A 24,752-nucleotide genomic window follows, 5' to 3' on the forward strand; every position below is an offset into this window, starting at 1 on the left:
AGCAAAGCAATGGCTTGAAAAGTGTTATAGAGACTCCGCTTCATCAGAAACAACAATAAAACGTTGGTTTGCTGACTTCAAACGTGGTCGTAGAGACACGGATGATGCAGAACGCAGTGGACGTCCAAATGAGGCGTAAAATCCATAAAATTGTTTTGAATGATCGAAAAGTGAAGTTGCGTGAGTTAGTTAACTATGAGAAAGCTCTATTCAAAGTAGGTGCCGCGTTTGCTCACTGTTGACCAAGAACGAGAACGTATTGATGGCTCTGAGCAGTGTTTGTCCATGCCTAAACGTAACAAACCAAAATTTTTACGTCGATATGTGACAATGGATGAAATATGGATTCATCACTTCACTCCGGAATCAAAACGATCGTCATCTGAGTCGACAGTAACTGGTGAGCCTCGTCCGAAGCACCCGAAGCACAATAATTGGCTGGAAAGGTTATGACCTCGGTATTTTGAGATGTGCGAGGTGTAATATTTATCGAAAGGATGAGAATAAGAGAGAATGAGAAAAAAATACCATTAACAGTGAATATTTATAGCTTTATTTAAGCATTTGAGGGCAGAAATTGCAAAGAAATGATCGCATATGGCAAAGAAAAAAACACACCGTGTCGCAATTCAACCAAAACAATGACAAAACTACATGAATTGAACTTCGAGTTGCTCCTCCATCCATCGTATTCGACAGATTTGGTTCCCAGCGAGTACTGTCTGTTATCTGAACTGAGAAAATGCTCGACGGTAAAAAATTTCGCACGAATAAAGAGGTTATCGATCAAACTGAGGCCTATTTCGAGGCAAAAGATTAATCGTTCTACAACCGTGGTATTGAAATGCTAGAGCGGCGCTGGAATGATTGCATTGCTCTTGATGGGGATTACGTTGATGAATAACGTTCATTTTAAACCAACAAAATCGTGTTCTATTTGTTAGACCCGGGACTTTTCAGCTCATGTGTTATTTATTTTCTTCAAATTATATACGGCAACTGTGATCGAAATGAAATGTGACATATTGAGCACGAACACGGATGCCCGATAAATTGATCCTTTCGTGTCTCGGTTTATAAACAGAAAATCTGAGCTCTGGCTTAAGAACAAATTATTATTTTATAAAAAAATTTTCAGACACGCCTTGTAGCACCAATACTTTCAGATGGGATTTTTTTTTAAACTGATATCGTATAATCGATACAATAGAAGTCAATAACTTCAGTCATTGTCGATAACTTCATCAATAAAACTGCTTCGACGTTTCAACTGAGACAACAGATTGTTTTCATCTGCTATAAGCATAAGGCACTGTAGTTTCTCCTGAAATTGTGCTTATAGTGCCGCGACTGATCGTGTTTCTATTCATGACGATCTAAAAACGAACAAAATTCTTTGAACATGCCATATAAATTCTGTTATCCTGGTCTTGTTTGTTTTTTTACCTTTTTTATATATATAAAAAATAGGTATAGAATTCACTCAAACTTTAGAAAATTTTTCCGAGGCCCGGAGGGCCGAATGTCATAAACCAATCGATTCAGCTCGACGAACTGAACAAATGTCCATATATATATATATATATATATATATATATATATATATATATATATATATATATATATATATATATATATATATATATATATATATATATATATATATATATATATATATATATATATATATATATATATATATATATATATATATATATATATATATATATATATATATATATATATATATATATATATATATATATATATATATATATATATATATATATATATATATATATATATATATATATATATATATATATATATATATATATATATATATATATATATATATATATATATATATATATATATATATATATATATATATATATATATATATATATATGTGTGTGTGTGTGTGTGTGTGTGTGTGTGTGTGTGTGTGTTGTCAACAAAAAGGTCGAGATCTCAGAGATGGCTGGACCGATTTTGAACAAACTAGTCGCAAATGAAAGGTCTCCCCGTCACCCAGAACGCCATTGAATGGTTTTGAGATCGAATGTTTACTTTTTGAGTTATACGAATTTTTATGTCAAATTTTTTAGTTTTTTGACAGTATCTGTCACACTTGACCTATAAAACAGAATATGTTTCTATACTTAGATTCCACACGGTAATAGCTATCCAACAAGCCATAAATTGTTAAAATCCGTCCATTTTCAACGGAGATATCAACATTTTTGTATAAGCGACTTTTCCCTCTATTTCAGCAGCATGAGTTTTGAGCGCTGTATGACAAAGCAATGCTTGGGAGCAACGTGAAACACGATTTTTATACTGTTACATACAATTGTTTCTAAGTACCAAAAAGACTGTTACAGCATCCTTTATCATGACAATTTCTCTCGGACCGATTTTAGCACGGTTCGTTTTTGGCAACATAATCGTTCGAACCTTCGAACCAGATGATGGCAAAGATGGCAGCATTTTCGAATTGAAAGTAATTCCATAATTATATTGATTTACATTGATTTACTTACAGCAATAAATGCTGGAAGAACATAACTTCCATATACCATACGACTCAATTCGTCGAGATCAGCAAATGCGTGTGTGACAAATAATTTCACTCAATTTTCTCGGAGATGACTAAACCGTTTTCTACAAACTTAGATTCATATGAAAAGTAGTATACTCCCAAACAAGGTTCCTGAATTACGTTTGGATCCGACTTCTGATTGTGGAACCACAGGATGATATGTGAAACGAAATTAAAATAATGCAATTCATTTTTCTCGTAGATGGCTGAACCGATTTAGATTCAAATGAAATCTAAGAATCATCTATGATTCAAATGAGAGGTTTTAAAATCCTATAAAACATCTTAATTTATAGTCAGATCCGACTTCTGGTTTAGGAGATACAGGGTGATTAGTAAAAAAAATGTCCATTTCACATAAATTAATCAGGTTTATCGGGTTTTCAGATTTGGATAGTCGATTACCAAATATATTTATTTCAGTTTAAGCGGTATTCGTATTTGGATTTGGAATGTACCCCCAAATTTTAATTCGCACTACAATTTCTCAAAGATGTCTACAGACTCCTCAGGTGAATTTAACTGTTTTCGGTTACACCGATTTTAGAATTCCGATTCCAGTATCGAATCGTTTCTCAAAGCTCAATCATTTTCTCAAAAAGGCCAAATCGAACTTCAAAAACAAAAATTCGAATTAAAGGACTTAAGGTCCCATACAAAATTGGTGAATTTTGTCCGATTCTGGTATTACAGATGATGAGTTTTTAAAATTCATACCGATATAGAAGATGTAAATTGTTTGGCGTATTAATTTATGGCCAATCGAATCATTTTGGGTTATGCTAGCTCCTGAATACCGGCTCTGGAAGTACCATAAATAATGACGAAAAACTCTAAAGTGGAACTTACTTCGACATCTCATGGAGTCCGGATACGGGGTTAAGCCGGACAGCTCAAATATCCATTATTTTTAACCAGTCAGACGTCAGTTAGCTGGATGACGCTTAGTACATTCAGTTTGTGTTCGTGTCAAAAGGTGAACGATTTTTACTGAATTTACTGAATTTTACAGAATTTTTTTTTGATTTTTTTTTGTATATTTGATTTCTGTGCATTGTAATGCCGGTTTTTTAGTGCTTTCAAATGTTAATTTCGTGCTGAATCCGGTGGTTATTGAGTGCTTTCGATTACGTGAAAATTATTATTGCGTCTCGAAAATGAACTGTCTGTGCGGGACTAAACCGGAAAACTACATTAAGTTAGATTTGGCACCCTACTGTGTTCGTTCTCCATTTTTGTGTTAAACTTTATAGTCCGATTTAGCACCGCGGTATTGGCTTTAGGGTTGGTCACTCCATCGTGATTTGGTACGAAAACTAATACATATTTTTCCAAGTCACAAGTTGGGAATAGTAGCTGAAGGTTAAAACTACACAACGGTACAGATAAATTGGGTAAACATAGATGTTTTTTTTTTTCAATTTCTCGGAAGTATCAGGTTTAACCCCGTTGGTTGTCCGGTTCATCCCCGCAGTGTAAAAAATTTTGAATTTTGGGTTGGTAACTTTATCGCGACTTTTACGGAAATTAATGTGTATTTTTCCATACCCCTAATTGGGAATTGTAATTGATGGTTGAAACTAAACTGGGGTAAAAACCTAGTTGTAATGGATGCTTTTTTTTTTAATTTACTAAAAGTGTCCGGTCTTCCTTAAATCCTAAAAACAATAAATAGTATCGTTGAAAATTATATTTTTGCTATCAATATACAATAAACTGTATTGAAACCACAAGATCTGATTGTGAATCAACTGATTCTGCCGGTGTGTTTGGTCATCAACCAGTGTTACCATTACAAATAATTTTGACCCATATTCTGATGATTTTTTACAATTATTGTATAGTCGCATTAAATGACGATTTAAATTGTGAGCATTCATCAATGTGTTAATCCGTAGCCGGACTTTGAATACAAATCTTTCTTGTGAATCTGAATTTTTGTGGCTCCAGATATCTTTGAGAAAACGAAGGAAATTATTTTTCTTTTTTTCAAGCGTTTGATTACTCTTATTGGTACTTTAGAAACCAAGAATATAGGTTGAATAATCCCGAATCAAAATTTTGGTCCACGTTCAGAACATGTCATTCGTTGAGTTTACATCATCATCTATCATATCATAGTCATAGTATCATCAAAAAGTTTAAAGTAATAGTAGTAAAATTATGGTTTTACTTGAAACCAATGAAAATAGATCGATAAGTTAAACACTACAAAACAATAGCGGCCCTTATACGAGAATTGTTAATGCCATTTTTAATGATTAGTAAGTAATGACATTCCAAATTTGTATGAAGAATTCATCATTTTTTACCCTTACACGTTCAATAAAAATGACATTACATTTTAGTAATGTCACTTTTAATGATCGTGTAAGGGCCGCAAATCTTCTGCAGTGTTAAGATTTTTTTATATGTTTTATTCTCCGATTGATTTACTCATATCTACGCAAAAGCTGCTAGCAGTGTCGAGAAGTGAACGCATTGCAGTTTAAATTTTCATTGAACGTACTCTCTACATATACAGACACACATCGTTGCATGCTTTGCTCTGGCTACGTCAGACATGACCACGACGTAAAATACACTGGTGGCATGATAAGACAGTTTTGGTTGTGTTGGTAATTTTCTCACGAAATTAAACATGGCGCGCCTGGATTCAAACATGTAAACATAAACAAACGACCATTTCAGATCGGGATTTCACTTCTAAGTTACTCCAGTTGTCGCGCAGCCTGGTGAATCTTTGGCACTAATTAAAAATCTGGACATTTTTTCTTCAAGGGCTTGCAAGGTAACGTCGAAATATAGAAAATTTTACACACATCCGATTCTGTTACTTTCGTTGGAGGAAGAATTTTGCGGATCGCACTGTGGTATCTATTACAGTTATTATGGATAATGGAGTGATTGTGCTGTTGGTGGCATTTCAAATGCAGGTGATGAAAACGATTGAAACATCCCGGAACAAAACACCGCATTTCACTGTCAATATTTTCGCAAACAGAACCAACTCTAAATATTTTCATAAAAGCAACTCCCGGAACGTCATTTGTTTATGTTTTTTCTTCTTCACGTCTCTCTGTTATGCCAAAATAAAATGACAACCGCACTAACACATAGAAAAACGTGATCACCAGGGTATTTTACATCGTGAGACATGACATTGTATGCTTGTATGAATTTGTTTTGTATATACACGCAGAAAAAATTTTCTTGCATGAGCGGAAAAAATTAAAATTATTTATTCCAAATTCGATGGAACACATTTCAATCAGAATGTCAAAAAACAAGATTAAGAATATGAGTTCATGAGTTGTTGAATTTATTGATTCATTTTATAGTTTTGCAGTGCCAACAAACAGAAATCAACAATAATAATCAATTAATTGTTGTATTGTTGTATGAAACTATCTGAATTTTTCCTTGCGTGATTGATTTGTCATGGTTGGGTTTTCCTCGTAAAATGTGTATTTGACAGAAGACTTGACAGTTCAAATTGTTGCTAGAAAGGGAAAAAAGCGTTGTGTGAAAGATGTGAATTGTGTGGAGAAAAATATCTATAGTGGTCGTGTTTAAATAGTGCTTTGAATTTCGTGAAATTTAGCGAAATTCATTAACTTTATAGGATTATTAGAAGTGATTGGCTTTCCCGATATAGGTATGTAGTAGAATGCAGTATATTTGGAATGAAATTTTCAAAATTAGCATTGCTGTCGCAGTTTATTTTTTGGTTCTGCTTCTCTTGAAAATGATTTGGTTTTGGTTCCTTCAGGAAAGAAGAAGGAAAGTGCTGACAGCTTCATCTCAATGTGCACAAATATATGGATTGTTATTCGAAAGAGCGAGATAAAGCGAAAAACTATAATGCCATAAATAAAATTATGCAAGAAATTCCTATGATCAATTTGATTTAACGTTTAATCATCAGCCAAATTGGAATTTGTATTGCAGTTTACAAGCTATTATTTTGACACAATCAACCGAATACAAGTGTGAAAATTGGTTGATTTGATTGTTCCTATGTTTTGCTCAAACCACTGTGTGTATTCGATTTTTCGAGTTCAAGGATCCTACGTCCCGAAAAACCTTGAACAGCTAGCCTCTTGTGTATCTGAATGTGCCTAAAGTTAAAATATTGTGGCAAGCATTTTTTTATGTTCAAAAGTTTGACTCACCTAACAATGCAATGATGTGAAAACGATAATTAATGAGAAAAAAGATTTATACTATACTTCCGTAATAGTGCCATTTTCAAAATACTGTCAACAAAATTATATATATTGAAGCACTGTCAATTCAATATAAATACAAATTACAGCAAGAACTGTTTGTATTCAATGACATCAAAGTTTGTTATTGACAAACAAAGCTTTATTTTTTTAATCGCAAGTATGTCGCAGATAATTAATAAAGATTACTATACTGATTGCAATATTTGCATAGTAATAGTTTCGCCAGTAATGCAAACGATTTAAGACCGAAATGCTAACAACGAGTGAGAAACCTCTGATTAATGCTATTTTATGAGTAAAATAAGGCATGTGATTTATAAAATCTCTTATAAAAATTAGGGTATTCATCCCAGTTAGATGCAGTCAATTCTCAGTGCATCAAGAAAGAAACGTTTATTTTACAGGAAGGTTTGCTCTTTTTTTTTTGTAAATAACGCATGAATACTATTAAGTTGGGGAAAATCGTTTAGGAAGTTAATGGATGAATTTTCTGAATTATCTCATCGGAATAGCTATGATATAATATGTAATTTGAAAACTTGTTGATACTGTGTAGCTAATAACTTTCAGTTTTCATACACTGTTTGGGGTGATTACTTCAACAAGCGTAAATGGTGGGTCACAAGATTTCATTTATGCCTCGTTGACATGAGTGCATACACAAATTGGGAAACAAAATAAAAAATATTAGTAAGCATCGTTTGTGCGATTTGTTTTGGGCAAGTTCTTGTGCTATTTTTAACCGCTCATTTCGCTGTTTTGTGAACGGTGAGCGTTTGATCTAAGGCAATCGTTTGGGAGCGTTGAAGCGAATATTTGACACGCACGTGCTAAACATACTGCGTGCGAACGTCACAAAACTAAATTAGTAGTGTACAAACGAATGTTCCAACATGCTGAATTGCCTGTGTGTCGTCATTTTAACTTTGCTTTGCTCGGGATACTTTATAATTGAACACATATAGTGCCAGGTTTTGGAAACACTACCTAATGTAGAATTTTTTATACATCGATTATATACAATGGTTATACTTTCAACGGTATAACTGAAGTTTGAATCAGTGATATATTGTTCTGATTCGTAGAAAAAGTTTAGACATAGAAAGGTTTTAGCTCAAAGTCTTAGGCTCAAAGCATAATAAATAATGAATTCATTTCAGGAAATTCACTTGCACTGATTCTTGATGCGCACGACTTGTGTCAATCGTAGCAAAGTGAAGTCAGTGTTGTCGAGTCTAATTAGTAATTTAATATGATACATAGATTGATCCGACTTTGGGTTCAGGAATAACAGAGTAAACTTATCGTCATTTAATGCGATGATGCATAAAACGGATTTTTTTTTCTAAATCTCACTCTAAACTATGTCAATTTATAGGTTATGTTAGTTATTGGTCTAACAAATCGACTTCGGCTATACCGGCTATACCGGTTTCCAGGCACTGAAAGTACCAAAAATAGAGGTTAAAAACTACAAAATGAACTCAATTAACTCAGAGATGACAGAACCGATTTTTACCACTTTAGATTCGAATGAATGGTCTCATAGTTGCATAACCTGCTGTTGAATTTCATCCGGATCCTACCTTAGAACTTTCAAACCATAACTTAGATGATGCAAAAAACGGATTTTTTTTTTCGAAATTCGACTTAAAACTATTTCAATTTCTAGTTCATGCTAGTTTATGCAAGAGCAAACCTTCCTGTTTTATTCAAGATTCATTGAAAAGATTTCTGGAGAATAACTCAATAATATTTATAAGAATATAAATATTATGAGAGAGAAATCATTAAACCGCTAGGGGATTATTTGGGACTTGGGATGTCATGTCTTTTATTGAAAAGTTTTTTACGGTTGTACGAAGAGCATGCTACCGAGATTCTGCAGTCATTAGATAAGGTTAATTTATAATATAAATTTTGAGAGTTCAAAAATTTTGATTGATACAATTGAGCAATTGCTATGAAATTTCGAATATGTTTATTAAAAGGGTGTTCAAGGAATAAACTAGAATCGTCGAAATACAATAAAAACCTGTTTTAATCCACCTAGTGGTGTAATGATGCCTTTCTCATGTACATATAATATTAAGGTATTCTATTCAAATTTTTCTTTTCGATTGAAAGAAACCAAGAGATTGTTTATGCATAACATACAGAATAAAACAGTGCTTTGATTGCGTAAGTCATCCTTAAGAAAACGAAATGGGTTTACTATTATATGCACTTCCGGACCGGAATCCGAGAACCGGTATAATCAAAGTCGGTTCGTACGGCCACCAACTAACATGACACACAATCTCTTCTAGTACGCACTCTACATTATTGCATCCGAAAATATTTTAAGTGACGGTGTACAATATTGAACACACTTTACCCTATAACTCCGGAACCGGAAGTCGGATCCGGATGAAATTCAGGGATTCCGTATGGGATCGGAAGACGTTTCATTTGAATCTAAGTTTGTGGAAATCGGTCAAGCCATCACTGACAAAAGTGAGTGAGATACATTTTGGTATATATGACCACAATTTCCGGTACTTCCGGAACCGGATACCGGGAACCAGGATAGCCGGAATCGGTTTGTTTAGTTGCCTACTGATAATGACTATCGAGTTGTGTAGTTTTGAGACCAGTTTAGACAATTTTTTACGGTTTTTGTTTCGCCGGTTTAAGAGACGGTGTACAATATTGAACACACTTTACCCTATAACCCGGATGAAATTCAGGAATTCCGTATGGGACCGGAAGACCTTTCATTTGAATCTATGCTTGTGGAAATCTGTCAAGCCATCACTGAGAAAAGTGAGTGAGATACATTTTGGTATATATGACCACTATTTCCGCTACTTCCGGAACCGGATACCGGGAACCAGGATAGCCGGAATCGGTTTATTTAGTTGCCTACTGATAATGACTATCGATTTGTGTAGTTTTGAGACCAGTTTAGACAATTTTTTACGTTTTTTGTTTCGCCGGTTTAAGTGACGGTGTACAATATTGAACACACTTTACCCTATAACTCCGGAACCGGAAGTCGGATCCGGATGAAATTCAGGAATCACGTATGGGACCGGAAGACCTTTCATTTGAATCTATGCTTGTGGAAATCTGTCAAGCCATCACTGAGAAAAGTGAGTGAGATACATTTTGGTATATATGACCACTATTTCCGGTACTTCCGGATCCGGATACCGGGAACCAGGATAGCCGGAATCGGTTTGATTAGTTGCCTACTGATAATGACTATCGATTTGAGATTATTTGACACACACACACACATTGCTCAGCTCGATGAACTGAGTCGAAGGGTATATGACACTTGGCCCTCCGGGCCAATTTTCACTAGTCGGTTTTTCAAGTGATTGCATAACCTTTCTATATGAGAAAGGCAAAAACGTACTTAATCCACCTAGCAGTCAGATGATACTTTTTTTATCAATTAACATGCGTGTATGAATATTTTTCGGTGTTTTTAGTTTTTATGAAATTATTTTAATGACCATCGTTTTAGGTGATAGTTTAAAATTTAAATCACTCATTACCGTGTAATTTCGGAGCTGCTAGTCGGATCGAAAAGCAACATTGTATGAAACTATATAATTAATCCTTTGAATCTAAACGAGTAGCAATTGGCCATTATTTACGGTATTTCCGGTATTCAGGGACCAGCGTAACCCACAACGGTTCGTATGACCATGAAATAACATGGCGATTAAATTGGAATAGTTTTGAGCCCAACTTTGAAGATTTTTGCTATTGTCATCTCTTTGACGGTTTGAATTTTAAAAACTAATTCCAGAATCAGATAAAATTCACCAATTTTGTATGGTACCATAAGACTTAATTTGAATTTTTGTTCATGGAATTCGTTTTAGTCTTTCTTAGGAAAACAATTGAGCTTTTCTATTTTCGACACTTTCGGAATTGGAATTCAGAAGCCGGTATAACCGAGGTCAGTTGAATTCATCTAAAGGATTGTGAACCATTTCATTTGATTCGATTTTTTTTAAATCAGTGTAGCCATCGCTAAGAAATTGTAGTGTATTCCAAATAAATTTTTGTTCTCTTATATTCCGGGATCGAAATTCGAGTACCGGTAAAACTGAAATGAAACGACTACCAAAATCTGTAAACCCGATTAATTTATGTGAAATTTATATTTTTACAATAATCACTCCTTAACCGTAAGCCGGATCGGATAAAAAATAAGAAGTTTTGATGGGAAATTAAGACTTTTCATTTGAATCTTAGATGGAGGGAATCGGATCAGTCAACTATGTGAAAAATGAGCCACATTATTTTAATTTCGTTAGACATATCATTCTGTAGTTGCGGAATCAAAAGTCAGACTCCAGTGAAATTCAGGAGTCTTATAAATTATATTATAATAATCTTATCGAGTGAAGATATTTGCCATACACATTTGCTGATCTAGTCGAACTGAGTCGATTGGTATATGGTGTATATGGTATAGAATGGGTCTTGCGTCTCGTTGTACTGAGTTGGAAAGATTTTTGGTGAAGAAATTACGAGCAGAAGGTTAAACTTACAAAGAAATTGCAAAAACACTTGAACGTTCCGACAACTTCGTCACTAAAGCTTTGAAACCTTTAAAAGAAAAAGAAACACGCGGGAAACAAAAAAAAAACTTCGGCAACAACCGATCATCGTATAACTTTGCTAGCAAAATCAGATCTTTTCGCATCACCTAGGACTATTGCAGAGATTGGAAACATTATAAGTTCGTCGTAGACTGCAAGATGTAAACCTTCCTGGTAGGATTGCTAGAATGGTTCGTCTTTTGCGAAACAAAAACCTTCGATCAAGAATGCAATTTGCTATCGAACATCGATCGTGAGACGGTTCGAGCGGAAGGAAAAAGTTGCGAAATATTCTTTGGAGCGATGAAACAAAGATTAAATTGTTCTCTTCTGATGCACAACGAATTGTTATACGGTCACCAAGTAAAGAGTTTGATCCAAGATACACACAAAAAACTGTCAAGCATGGTGGCGGTAACATAATGGTTTGGGATTGTTGGTACGGTGTGGGTCCGATTTTCCGCATCAACACCACAATGACCAGATTCGAATATAAAGCAATTCTCGAGGATGTCATGTTACTCTGTCAAGGACGACATGCCTATTATACGCCATTTTCAGCAGGATAACGATCCGAAACACACATCAAAGTTAGTTAAACAATGGTTTCGTGATAATAATGTATCTGTCATTGCATGGCATCGCCAATCTTCCGACATAAACCCAACAGAAAATCTATGGAACGTACTTAAAAGGAAATTATCTGGTCATACTTTCTGAAATAAGAACCATTTATGGGATTTTGTCCAAAAGGAATGGTATGCTATTCCAACGGAGACGTGTCAGCGTCTGGTCGAATCAACGCCAAGAACAGTGAACAAAATATTGATGAATAAAGGAGGATACACTGGATACTAATTACTTTTTAATGAGTCAAATGTTTTTTTTTTATTCAAAGAGAAGAATTTTTCTGTTGTTATACACCTTTCTCACTGTCCAAGAACATTTGAAATTATATAACAATGAGAAAGTCATAGTACTGTGATACGTATAACCAATAAACTGAATTGTTATTTTTCCCATAAATAATTGATAACAATAGTAAAAGTTAGACAAAGTGCTCATACGCCGAATAAAATTGTTTTTTTTTTTAATAATTTCATGTCACCTATTTGAATGACCAGCAGTGTACATACATACGCACATACACACGCGTACACTGACACATACACATACAGACATTTTGCGTACTCGACGAACTGAGTCGAATGGTATATGACAAACGGTTCAAAAGTCGGTTTTCACAGTGATTGCATAACCATTCTATATGAGAAAGGCAAAAATAATATACACTGAGGTCTTATTTTATGTGGTCTTTTTTATGCGGTTTTTTATGCGAATTTTCAGAGTTATTCGGTTTTTTATGCGAATTTTCAGAGTTATGCGGTTTCTTTTCTGCGGTTTTTTTATGCGAAGTTTCAGAGTTATGCGGTTTTCTTATGCGAATTTTCAGACGTAAACTCGCATAAAAAAGACTTCAGTGTACTGCCATTTGTTTAATATGTCATATTCGAAATGATTATGTTGCCAAGAAACGAACGTTGCTGAAATAGAAATGAGGCAAAATGTCATAAAAAAGATACAATTGAAGTTCAGGAGACCTTTTATTTGCGACTATTTGATCCAAATCGTTCCAGATCGCGACCTCTTTGTTAACAACACACATACAGACACACACATACGAACATTTGTTCAGTTCGTCGAGCTGAATCGATTGGTATATGGTATTTCCGGGCCTCGGGAAAATTTTTCTCTTTTTTATATTTATAAAAAAGTAAAAATCATCAAACTTAACAATTACGAAAATAAATCGGACGAAAATCGATAATTATACATTTCATCGCTCGTAACTCTATCAATTTTTCTTTTTTTCTCACCCATTCATACAACCGCCATAACATATCTACAAAAAATGTCATGATTTCGATCCCGTTAGGTAAAAGTTTCCTTAACTGCTATTTTACAAGCTCCTCCTTTTGTTTGAAAAAACAAAGAAAATAATCAAATAAGGAAAAAACTATTCAGTAATTAAACCTGGTGTAATTTCGTTACAATCTTGCGTTGTGAAGATTTCGAAAATGCTTACTGGTGAATGTAGAAAACTGGACGTAATCATATCAAAAGAATCCGATGTTCAAACTGAAGCTCTTTCTTACGAACTTATTCTATCAGTTGTTATTCAGTTCAGTATGGATCCGATTTTCAATTCCGGAGTTACGGCTCAATGACAGCAGTATAATGTAAATAGCCGCATGAGAGACGATTAAAAAAATATAAGTCATGATTTGACCAGAATTGTTTTTGTTTTGGTAGATTGTATTCAGTGTCACAAGTATTGAGTGCCACAAGTATTATGCGAATATATTGGTCATCTTTCCGTAATGCAAAATAAGAGTGAACAGCGCTTAGGGTCCCTTTGAAACAATCATTCGATAATTCAATTCGAACTACAGCTCGGTGTTAGTAGGAGACTGGAATTGAATTGTTAAATCCAAAGTCAATTTTTAGAATTAATTATTGAACGGATCAGTGACTATGCGCTACGGAATATTTGAAAAACGTACTAATATTCATTGTGCATGGTACAAGCGGTACGTCGTCATACTGAAGTTATTCTCCGAGCTACGAATGCACAGTTTAAGCATTGGCTGAAATCAACACTCGTACGTCCATTAAATGTGTAGTTAGAAACACGAAATGGCAAAAACATTATTATTTTGGCAGTAGCAAAAATGTGCAGTCATTATTCTACCTCCCAATTTGCCGAAAAGTACTTGCATTTTGATGACGCTTGATGCCACCAGTCGATCGTCAGTCCATCGTGGCGTGTCGACTGGCAAGTAGAGAAAAAAAAACGTCCGCAGATTATTGCAGTTCAATCACCTCGACAACATCCACCATTCAAGAGTCTCATATGCATCTCCGCCGTTCTGCATGACGATTGCAATTTTGCTACAGGTTTTGTACCTCCCCCACAGTAAATTCCCGCCCGCGGAGAACTGAGTAATACTTTTCGGTAGACTTTAGGAATGGAAGTGTTTTGGAAACCGATTTACATATCGCGTCGACCAGATCGCAATAAAAAAATTGCAATAGAAGTCCGTTTCCTTTTTGACTGCAATTGTACTTAAGATCTGGATATTAACACGATGACATTATTGTCTCCTTCTGGCGAAAATAAGCAGTAGTTAAAATGGCCAGCTTTGGGGTATTTGGTACCAGAATCACTGGTCAAACGAAAGCCGCTCTTGCCTATCGAACCTTGATGTCAGCGTACACTCATAAAGTGGGCATAAAAGTCATCCATTAAAAGTGAGGAAAACCATTGTCTTGTTTGTCTCATGCGCACATAAAAGAAACAGTCCTTAAACAACTTATAAATTGTGTTGCCAATCAAAAGGTATAACTTGTTGATTAAACTGATAATTTATCGTTCCAAGGAACGAACGAGTTCTATACGTGATTTGGATTAATGGAAACTTCAATCGCAAATGATATGCAAAAGATTATAGTCATATTTGATTTCTCTTTTTACTAGAAATTATTTGGCTTTTACCTCAGTAATCCCGTAAGTACCGGAAATAGTCGAAACTCTAAAATAACACTCACTTTGATGGCTTGGTTGATTTTCACAAACTTAGATTAAATGATAGGTCTTACAGAACAATAGATGCTTTCTAAATTTTATCCGGATCCGATTTCCAGTGGTTGTTTTATAAGGTGAAAAGTAAAAACTGATATTGTGATAAAACTATTCAAACTCGTAGGTGTTGTTAGTTGATGGTTAATCCAATCTACTTTAGTTACACCGCCCTTAAATTCCGTTTTCGGACGTATCGGAAATAGTGGTTAAATATTCCAGAACGAAACTCACCACGATTTCTCAGCGGGTCGAATTTTCACAAACTTAGATTCAAATGAAAGATCGCACAGTTGCTTGGGTCAGGTGTTGGAAACCAATTTACAAAATATCAATCTTTTTTTGAATGGCCGCAAATATTTTCTTGTCGACTTACTTCATTTTCTAAAACAAATGAAATTTGGCATATGGAACTATCTTTTGCCGTGACAACACTTCCAAAAATGTCGCATGTAGCACTCAAGCCGCACGATCTCGACCACTGTCCTAGGTGGTTGCAGAATATTATCTTAATCCGACTTTCGGTTGCAATATGATAGGGTGATAAGAGCTGAAAATTTTGAATCTACTTTGGCTTAAAAAATGTACAATTTTCGTATCCAGAAATATATGAAATAGTTGTCCAATATTCCAAACTGCTCACTTTGTTTTCTCAGAGATGGTATAACCGACTATTATGAACTTAGATTCAACCCCTGAATGCATACTGTTGCCTTTCGAATTTTCGTGAAACATTACTTCAGTAAATAATATATTCTAACAACATTTTCTTTTTGCTAAGGAAAAAATAATGAAATTTACATGACATGTAATTCAACGATACTTTGAAATAGACATCAATTGATTCAATTTTTCGATAAATTATACAACATATTTCAATTTACGCTCAAAATTCTCAAAGTAAATATCGCTATTGATTTTATTTTATGTGTTAACGCATAATGAAGCAAGATGACAACAATCCGATTTTATAGAAATATCAAGTAAATTGCAATAACTGTAGTTTTAGCCATTCTATATAGAAATGTTATAGAGTTGCTTAAAACCCGACCTTCGATCGGAGCCCCAGAGAGCCCTAGTGTTATATACCTTTCGACAATAGCTCGACGAGATCTAGAAATGATTGTGTGTGCACCTTTCGAAGATTTGTTCTATACGCTCATTTTTTTCGTAAATGGCTTAACCGATTTCAACAAACTTTTGCTCGTTTGGAAGCTACTATTGACTTGTAGATCAAGCTTGAAGATAAAATAGCCGGCATTTTCGGTTACGGAGATATAATCGTAGAAGTATCCGTCAAACCGCATTTTTTATACGCTCACTTTTCTCGAAGATGGCCGACCGATTTTTCGAAGATGGCTCAACCGATTTCAACAAGTTTAGGCTCATTGGAAACGTACTATTAGACTATTGATCAAGTTCGATTATCATATGAGTAACTCGATTCTGGTGATGTAATCGTAAAGGGTTAATTTTTAGAGGTATAGGATTTGTTTAAAAAAAAAGAACACAAAAAAATTGACAAAATTGATGAAATCTTGATTGGAATCGATAGGTTAATGTTAGAAGATGATTTCATGCAAATGTTGACCGCGGCTCCGCAAGGTCTAATTTTGGAACACTTGAATATATCGTCCGCTATTTCACGAATAAAGCCACCGGCTCATAATCCATAGCAAACAGTGACTTTTTTGGGATGCAATGCTTCTGGTTGGCCTTCACTTCAGATGCGTCAATTTTGCATGTTGACGTAATACATTTAACCAGAAATCAGCTTCATCGCTGAACACAATTTTCGATAAAAAGTGACTGTGAAAATAGTGACTTTGTAAGAGTGACATGACATAGTAGAATCAAACGGTACAACAACAGTACTATTAGTGATACTTTTGTTATCTACCCGAATCAATCCGAATGAATTTGTATTAAAAATGAGCCCAAAATCGTGTTAGAAATTATCTTTAAAAATGGTTTTAACGAGACTGAATGAATAACAAAAGAAAGGCATTTACGATTTATTTTTAAAATATATCTTCATAAAAAAAAAATAAAATCATGCCTTTAAGGGTTCAATTAAATGTGATTTGGTTCTACACCCTCCCATGGCTGGTGGGCTTGACGGTATTGCAACCATCATCAGATATAATCAATTAAAGGTAGATAAAAGCTTTTCAAAGGTCTGTAGGTTTTTGGTTTCGACAAATTTTTCAAAATTTCCATCGAAAATTTCCTAAAACCACCCGCGCGCATGGTACTTGGATGATGGCCTTAAAATAGAAGCTCATAGAAGCAAATCTTATTAAGGGTCCAGTGTAGAACTGAAGCAAGGGTCTGCTACCACTGTGACAGTGCAGAAAAAAATCTGAGTCGAATGGTATATAACACTATGGGGCTTCGATGCTCCGTTCGAAAGTCGGGTTTTCCTGTAATTCTATGAACTTTCTTGAGAGAAAGGCAAAAATGCCGCAATCCGTTAAACACATTTTTTCGGTCGTTTTTGATAGCCTTTTCCAATGGTAATTTAGTCAATTCGTTTTTGTCGAGTATGTTGATTGTCACCGTTTGGTGACAATGATTTGACTAATTTTCCCTTGAAAAAGGCCATCAGAAACGGCCAAAACGTCGGGCGATTTTAACCTAGAACTAGACAATCTTTAGACCAAAAAAGACAATCACGGAAAAAGTGCAACGGAAATTTGTAACGATTTGATGCTATTTAAATGTGTGCAATCTGTTCAATCCATAGTAAAATATCATCGGATGTGCTGCAGGTTCTTCTTCACTTCTGGTGGCGTCAATTCACTTGAGACTTAGCTATATTACCAATTAATTTTCGTTTATAGTCCAATCAACTTTATTTTCACTGAACTACAAGTGAAAACCTCACTATGTGACAACATGGAGTCGCCAAAGTACGGATGACAATCCTTTTTTCTCGCCAAATACACAAATTTTCACCGCACTAAAGACTGTCCCAGAAAGTATGGACGCACTTTGATTTCGCTGTAAATAATTCACAAGTGTTAGATATTCAAATTTATTCGATATACTGATAATTTTAGACTACAACAGCAGAATATTATTCTCAACATTTGCTACTTAGCCATTGTAGACTAGCTGGCGCATCTTCTTGAGAACATTCCTCATTAAATTCCGTACAGACTTCTTGGTGACAAGTTTTGACATTTTTTTCCAATCTTTTTCGAACTGTTGAATGGTTTCGACTGCCAAGACATGTTTCCTAAGATGTGCCTTCGTTAATGCCCAAAATTCCTCAATTGGTCGAAGTTGTGGGCAATTTGGTGAATTTCGTCTTTTGGGACGAAAGTGACATTTTTGGTAGTATACCATTCTACCGCTGATTTCGAGTAGTGGTAAGATCTGCCCAGAAGACAACAGGATCCTTGTGGCTTCGAATCATGGGTAGAAGATGTTTTTGTAAACATTTCTTGATGTTTATTTCGCTGTTCATTGAAGCAGTGGTCATGAAGGGTTTCAATATCTTACCGCAGCTACAAATTGCTTGCCAGACCATAACTTTCTTGTCAAATTTTTCGACTTCAATCGATGTCTCGGACTGGTTTAACACTTGCACCGTATAATATTGTGGTCCCGGCAAGGATTTGTAATCGAGTTTCACGTAGGTTTCGTCGTCCATGATTATGCAGTTCAAATTTCCAGCAAGAATCGTATTGTACAGCTTTCGAACCCTCGGCCTGATCGATGCTTCTTGTTTCGGAATACGTTTTGGTTGTTTCTGCTTCTTATAGGTTGGAAGATTCAAACGTTCTTTAGCATGAAGAACATTTGATTTCGAAGTGCCCACTTTTTTAGCCACATCCCGTACTGAAACCTCCTTCTTTTGCTCGAACGCCTTCAGTATACGTTCTGCTAACTGAGGGTTAGCAGGACCTTTTTTCGGTTTATCCTCAAAGGTGTTATCCTGACCGAACTTCCTGATTGCATTTCGCACGGCTTTTTCACTTACTCCTTCCATTTTTGCTATCTTTCTCAGTGACAGTCCGCGTTCTGTGCACCATTTGTACACAATTTTTCAACGTTTTTCTGCTGAAAGTCCATGCATTTCGAAACAAACTAATGAAAACGAATAAACAACTGCACATGTGGTTAGAGAAGAATGTAAACAACAGGACGCAGCCATAAAAATTGACAGATTCTGAACCATTGCGAAATGGCAGCGGTTTTTGGTTGCGTCCATACTTTCTGGGACAGTCTTTAACACGATACAATGTATTCACTCGTTGAGGGTTTCACTGGAGGTTGGAGGGAAAGAATTCTGTTTACCATTTTACAATTTTTCAAATAAATTTATTTTACAAACCTGAACCCAACCCGTACCCGATAAAAAATTGAAAATCTTTACCCGAGAAAGGTCCCGAAAAAAAAACTCGAAACCCGACCAAATTTTTTAACTCGAACCCGACGCATACCCGTTGAAAATGAAAAAATCGGCATCCGTACCAGACAAACATATCTTTTTCTGTACCCGAACCCGACCAATACCCGCCGGGTTCGTACTTCGCATGGAGCCACCAGTGTGGAGTTTATCTTCTGTAGTAAATGTATAATATCTCCTCAAATATGCCAATAAATGCAGTTTAATTAATACTTAGATTATTTCTCATAAGTATGATAACCCCGAAATGTTTCTTTCTCAAATGAAACGAATTGTAAATGCTTCCCAATTTCTGAAGCATGTATGCGTTCATGTAAAAAGCATGTATGAAAGGCATGGAGAAGAAATCCACAACAGCGAAACAACACACTAAAATTAATCCTCGAGCTGACCCTGAACTTGACTTACGAGAAACGTGGAGTGTACTTAGCAAAATGATGGATACATACATGCATTGCCTCTCGCCACGCTTCACGTCTTCCTACCTTCGCTCGGTGTGTTCATTTGCTCCCGCATCGCCGTAACACACATCCAAAACGTCTGTCTAGACCGATGGATGTAGTGCGAGCCGAGCTGCTCGATGCAGCCAACCAACCAACATAATGACGATCATGCTGATGAGGGTGATGATGGTGATGAAAATCATTAGTCACAAATACTCTAACTACTATCAGTTTTCGCTCTACTCTTACATAACTTTGTCCATATGTTTCAAACAATTGGAAAACGGTGAGTGCTCGTCGGTCATAATAGAAAATCATTCAAGTTTGAATATCACCACAATTTGGAAGAAAATCGTATTTTCGTTAAACCAATACAAAAGAGATCTAGAGTGTGGTAATTTCTTTTATAGGGTAAACTCACTCATATTCATCACAGCTCCTTCTTTCATTCAAACAACGATGTATGGAATAATCAATTAACTACGGTAATGAATTTCGTTTTCTTCAGGATCAAATTTTGATCCTGAGGTTTTGATATCTGTCTGCATTGAAGGTGAAACACGATGTAAGTCATAATAGCAGTATGAAACAAAATTATTTCCTGTCTATATGCCATATATAGAATAATTAGTCACTGCAATATGCAATAGGGTGGCAAGTGACCGGGAAAACCGAAAAAAGTCGGGAATTTTGTTTTACCGGGAAAAAGTTGGGAATTTTAGTGCAAAACCGGGAAAAAGATAACTAACCCAAATATGGGTAACAATTTTCAGTAACATGATTTCTATTACTGAATGAAAGAAAAGTTGTGGAGAATATCCAATTTTGCGTATGAGCGAGATGTTCAGTAACATTGTCGAAGCAGCTTATTGCTTCATACAGGTTCTACAGGGTGAGCCATTTGGAGTAAAAGCAACGGGCAACCCAATAATTTTTGACAGAATTGTCAGATCGACTTATGACACACCGCGTTGGAAGCGTTATTCCAAGACAATTTTACCATGGAATAGTACGCACCAAAAGAACGCGCTGAAATTGTTCAGCTTTACATTAAAAATGAAGCCAACTTTTGGCGAAAAATCATTATATCAGACGAGGCACATTTCACGTTAAATGGATGCGTTGATGCAAAATTGTCGGTTCTATGCCACTGAAAACCATCAATTAATTGAGGAACAGCCTCTATACGTTATGTTACAAACAGCTACAGTTTGGTGTGGTGTTGTACGGATATGGTGCTTGATTTGGTTTTCCAAGACGATGATGGAGCAACGAAAACTGTTAATGGCGATCGTTATCGAGCCATGATAAATGATTTTGTGAAGCCCATTATTTATGAAAATGGTTTGAATGGCTACTGGTTTAAACAGGACGGTGCAACGAGCCATACAGCTCGACTAACAATCGATTTGTTATGACCATTGTTCCGCGGACGAGTCATATCGAAAAACGATGAGTTTGATTGGCCTCCGAGATCACCCGATTTGACGCCACCAGACTTTTTTGTGGGGCTATTTGAAATCCAAGCTATACGCTGATGAACCAAGAACCATATCTCAACTCAGACAACATATGATGTGAAATCGCCGCCATTTGGAACTATACATTATCCAAAATGATGGGAAACGCCTATAAAAGGACATATTCTATCATATAAACTATAACCGAAATGAAAATAAATAAAAATGATTTTTTTGCATATTTTGTTCAGAAACAAATGCTTCCACTTTAATTGGTCCACCCTGTATGTTGACAATCCATTGGAAATTGGGTCAACACCCCATGTCTCGCCCAACGCCCAATTTTTATGGGTTTAATAGCAGTTTTAAATCAATCAGACAGCATAAGAATTGTCTTAGTTGTTATCAAGAACAGCTCATCTCGAAGAATAAGGATAATTTGGAGTCTTCTGTTGGATTTTTAAGGAGTGTATCGAAAATAACCTATCCACACATTTTTCTTTCAAATTATGATAAAAAACGATATTTTATTCAAACTACAAATTGATCCTCTATTGTACGACGTTAAACTTGAGCATAATGAAAACCGGATGAAATTTAAGTTATTCCTTCACGAATTTTCAAAATTTTGATCGAACGCTCTTCATCAAGTTCCGGACAAGTGTTGCATCGCATTTTTTGGACGCTTGAGCCCAAAGTTTTTTGAACTCCTGCATGTTCCTAGCTGCCTTACCACCCAGAAAACCATTTCGTACCTATATCGCATGCTATAATCGCATTATGCGTTCTGTTATATATTATAATAGAATCGCAGAGCATACTGCAAATATGGCCTATGCGTGCAAAAGTGGAGGCGATATACATGCAATTTCGAAAAATCGAAAGCTAGATGCGATTTAGTAAAGCATTTAGTGTGATTCAGTTTATCAGCTTCAGTGACTTTCTTCTGTAATGTATGCGATCGTAAGTATATTTTTTTGAGAGTTTTTTCAAGTGTCTATGCGATTCTAACCATACATCCTACTAATAAGCATAAAAACAACGAGCTTTTACGGATCGAGGATCGAACCTGAAACTTGTGGATCGTTTACCGAGTTTTTCTACTCTCATCCATACCATAGTTGTTGACAAGCCCGATTTCAGACGAATACATTCTTTTTTTATCTTACAGATGACTGAGTCACATCGCATATCTCAGCATAACTAAAATCTTACAGTGCGAAATAACTCATTACGTTTTATGATGTAAACTAGCATTCACATTCACACATATGTGTTCACAATATATCGTAGAAGAGAAGGTTTATAGAATTTTTTATTGTGAGGAAGTTCGTATTGTTTCACGAACAAGTCTGTTGTTTACATAAATGTTCCATGATACTGATAATTTTCAATTATCCTAACCATTTTTCAAACAAGTGTTCTTGAATTTTCAGTAAAACACTCCGTATTAGAATGCGACCAAATATTTTTATATTCAGCCAGTAAAGTTAGAATTGTGAGCCAATTGCATTGGATGCTAGGAATTATCATCTTGTGCGAGGGGTTTTACGTACAATGCGATATAATTCAGACAAATTTTGGATATCATGTACAGCCAAACATTTATGGAAGTAATGCGAGTTTAATTCTCTATACGGCGAGGTTGTTCAAACAATTATACGATTGTGTGCTCATCATCGCAATAAGCTTGTGCGATAGCATCATATGGGGAAAAATATGAACTTCAGTTATATAATTATGCGATGGTGATTATGAACAGCGTTTTAAACGATCTAATTCGTGCTACCTTATGCGATTTGTGGTTCTCTGGGCAATCTCATTGAAGACCCCCTTCACGATTGCCCAGTAACGTTCGATGGGTCGAAGCTGCGGGCAATTTGGTGGATTGATATTTTTCCCAACGAAATTTATACCCTTTTCCGCAAGCCAATTGACAGTGGTTTTGGCATAGTGAGCCGACGCTCAATCCGACCAAAACAGTGGAGATGTACTATGCTTCTTATATAAAGGCAGCAATCTCTTCTGGAGACACTCAGATCGATAGATTTCTCATCGTCCATTAAAACGCATGCATCCGGATACTGCAAAAGACGCGAATACAATTTCCGGGCCCTTGTTGCTGCTCGCTTCTTCTGTTCTACACTTTGTTTCGAGATTTTCTGCTTCTTGTAGGTCTTCAGGTGATTTCGCTTCTTGATTCGCTGGATCATTCCGAAACTTGTTCCTTGCCGGGTTTTCTGCCTCTTCCTGTTAGCTCATCCAAAGAATAGTGTTCTCCTTATTATTGATGGTTTTAACACTGGCATGATGAATTCCAAACCGCTTCGCCAATTTTCGCTTAGTAATACCCTTCTCACTTAGCCATGTGTCCAAAACTTTAATTTTCACTTCCTTTTCAATACGCGACATTTTGAAAACGCAGAATTTCAAACGCACAAACAAGTAAACAAACGAAAGCTGACAGCCAAACGCACATCATGCTGTGATCTGAGTATAAAAATCCATCACGAATACATGCGTACAACACAAATGTATGGGGATAGATTTAGTAAATATTTGTTTAATTTCCTTTTAAAGGTCCTCAACTGATAGTAGAATCAGAAGAATTTTGATATTGATGTAAATGAAGGAGAATGAAATTTTGTTTGAGCATTTTGTACTGATAGACTTCTTTCTTTAGTAATGTAATGATTTAAATAATGTATGGCTGTATCGATATTGCCCAAAACAAGTTCAGGGTTTACATTTCTCTCGATGTGAGATGAAAAAATTGCCAAAACAGACTTCAAGCAGCTTGCTGGTCCGGAGTTTTATACGGTATTACAATTTGGTAACCTCAACGATCACTACAAAAATTGTCGAAATTCTCTAAAAATATCTTGGTTTGGCAAGCTATTTGTAGTGTATTTGTAGAGCAAAATCTTTTACAAGTACGTTTACCAGGCCTGTGCGCAGAAATCATCCAGGGGGGGGGGGGGGGTGGGGGGGGTTACAAGGGGAGAGGTGGTTGTCCACTATATTGACAATGTAAAACGAATTCTGACAGGCTCGTGCGCAGAAATCATTAAAGGGGGGGGGGCAATTTTGTCGAACTTTTTTTTGCGAAAACGATAAAAGAAATAGTTCCCCTGCATGTAAGTATTGGGCTTTACTCTAGAGAAAAGATGCGCGTTATTGAGAGCGGTGGTAGTCGGTACTTCGGGCACGCACTATACAAATTCGTAACATCGATGACTGCATTTCCAGTAACACTTGACAGAAAGTGGGAAAGGCGCCAAAATTTGTAAAAGAAAGTTGCGTCATCCACAATATTGAAACTATAAAAAAAATCTGAAAAGGTAGTATGAA

At 35.7% G+C, this 24,752-nt stretch overlaps 1 protein-coding gene across 1 annotated transcript in view; it reads left to right on the forward strand.

The window, feature by feature from the left end:
* Window positions 1-6,100: 6,100 nt before the first annotated feature.
* Window positions 6,101-24,752, forward strand: part of LOC131440469 (steroid hormone receptor ERR2) — a 90,818-nt gene continuing 72,166 nt past the window's right edge. The window contains exon 1 of the mRNA XM_058611771.1: window positions 6,101-6,263. The gene's annotated coding sequence lies outside the window, so the exon portion shown is untranslated. The remainder of the gene's footprint in view (window positions 6,264-24,752) is intronic.

The sequence above is a fragment of the Malaya genurostris genome, chromosome 1 (assembly GCF_030247185.1).
Source record: "Malaya genurostris strain Urasoe2022 chromosome 1, Malgen_1.1, whole genome shotgun sequence".
In the NCBI taxonomy this organism is placed as follows: domain Eukaryota; kingdom Metazoa; phylum Arthropoda; class Insecta; order Diptera; family Culicidae; genus Malaya; species Malaya genurostris.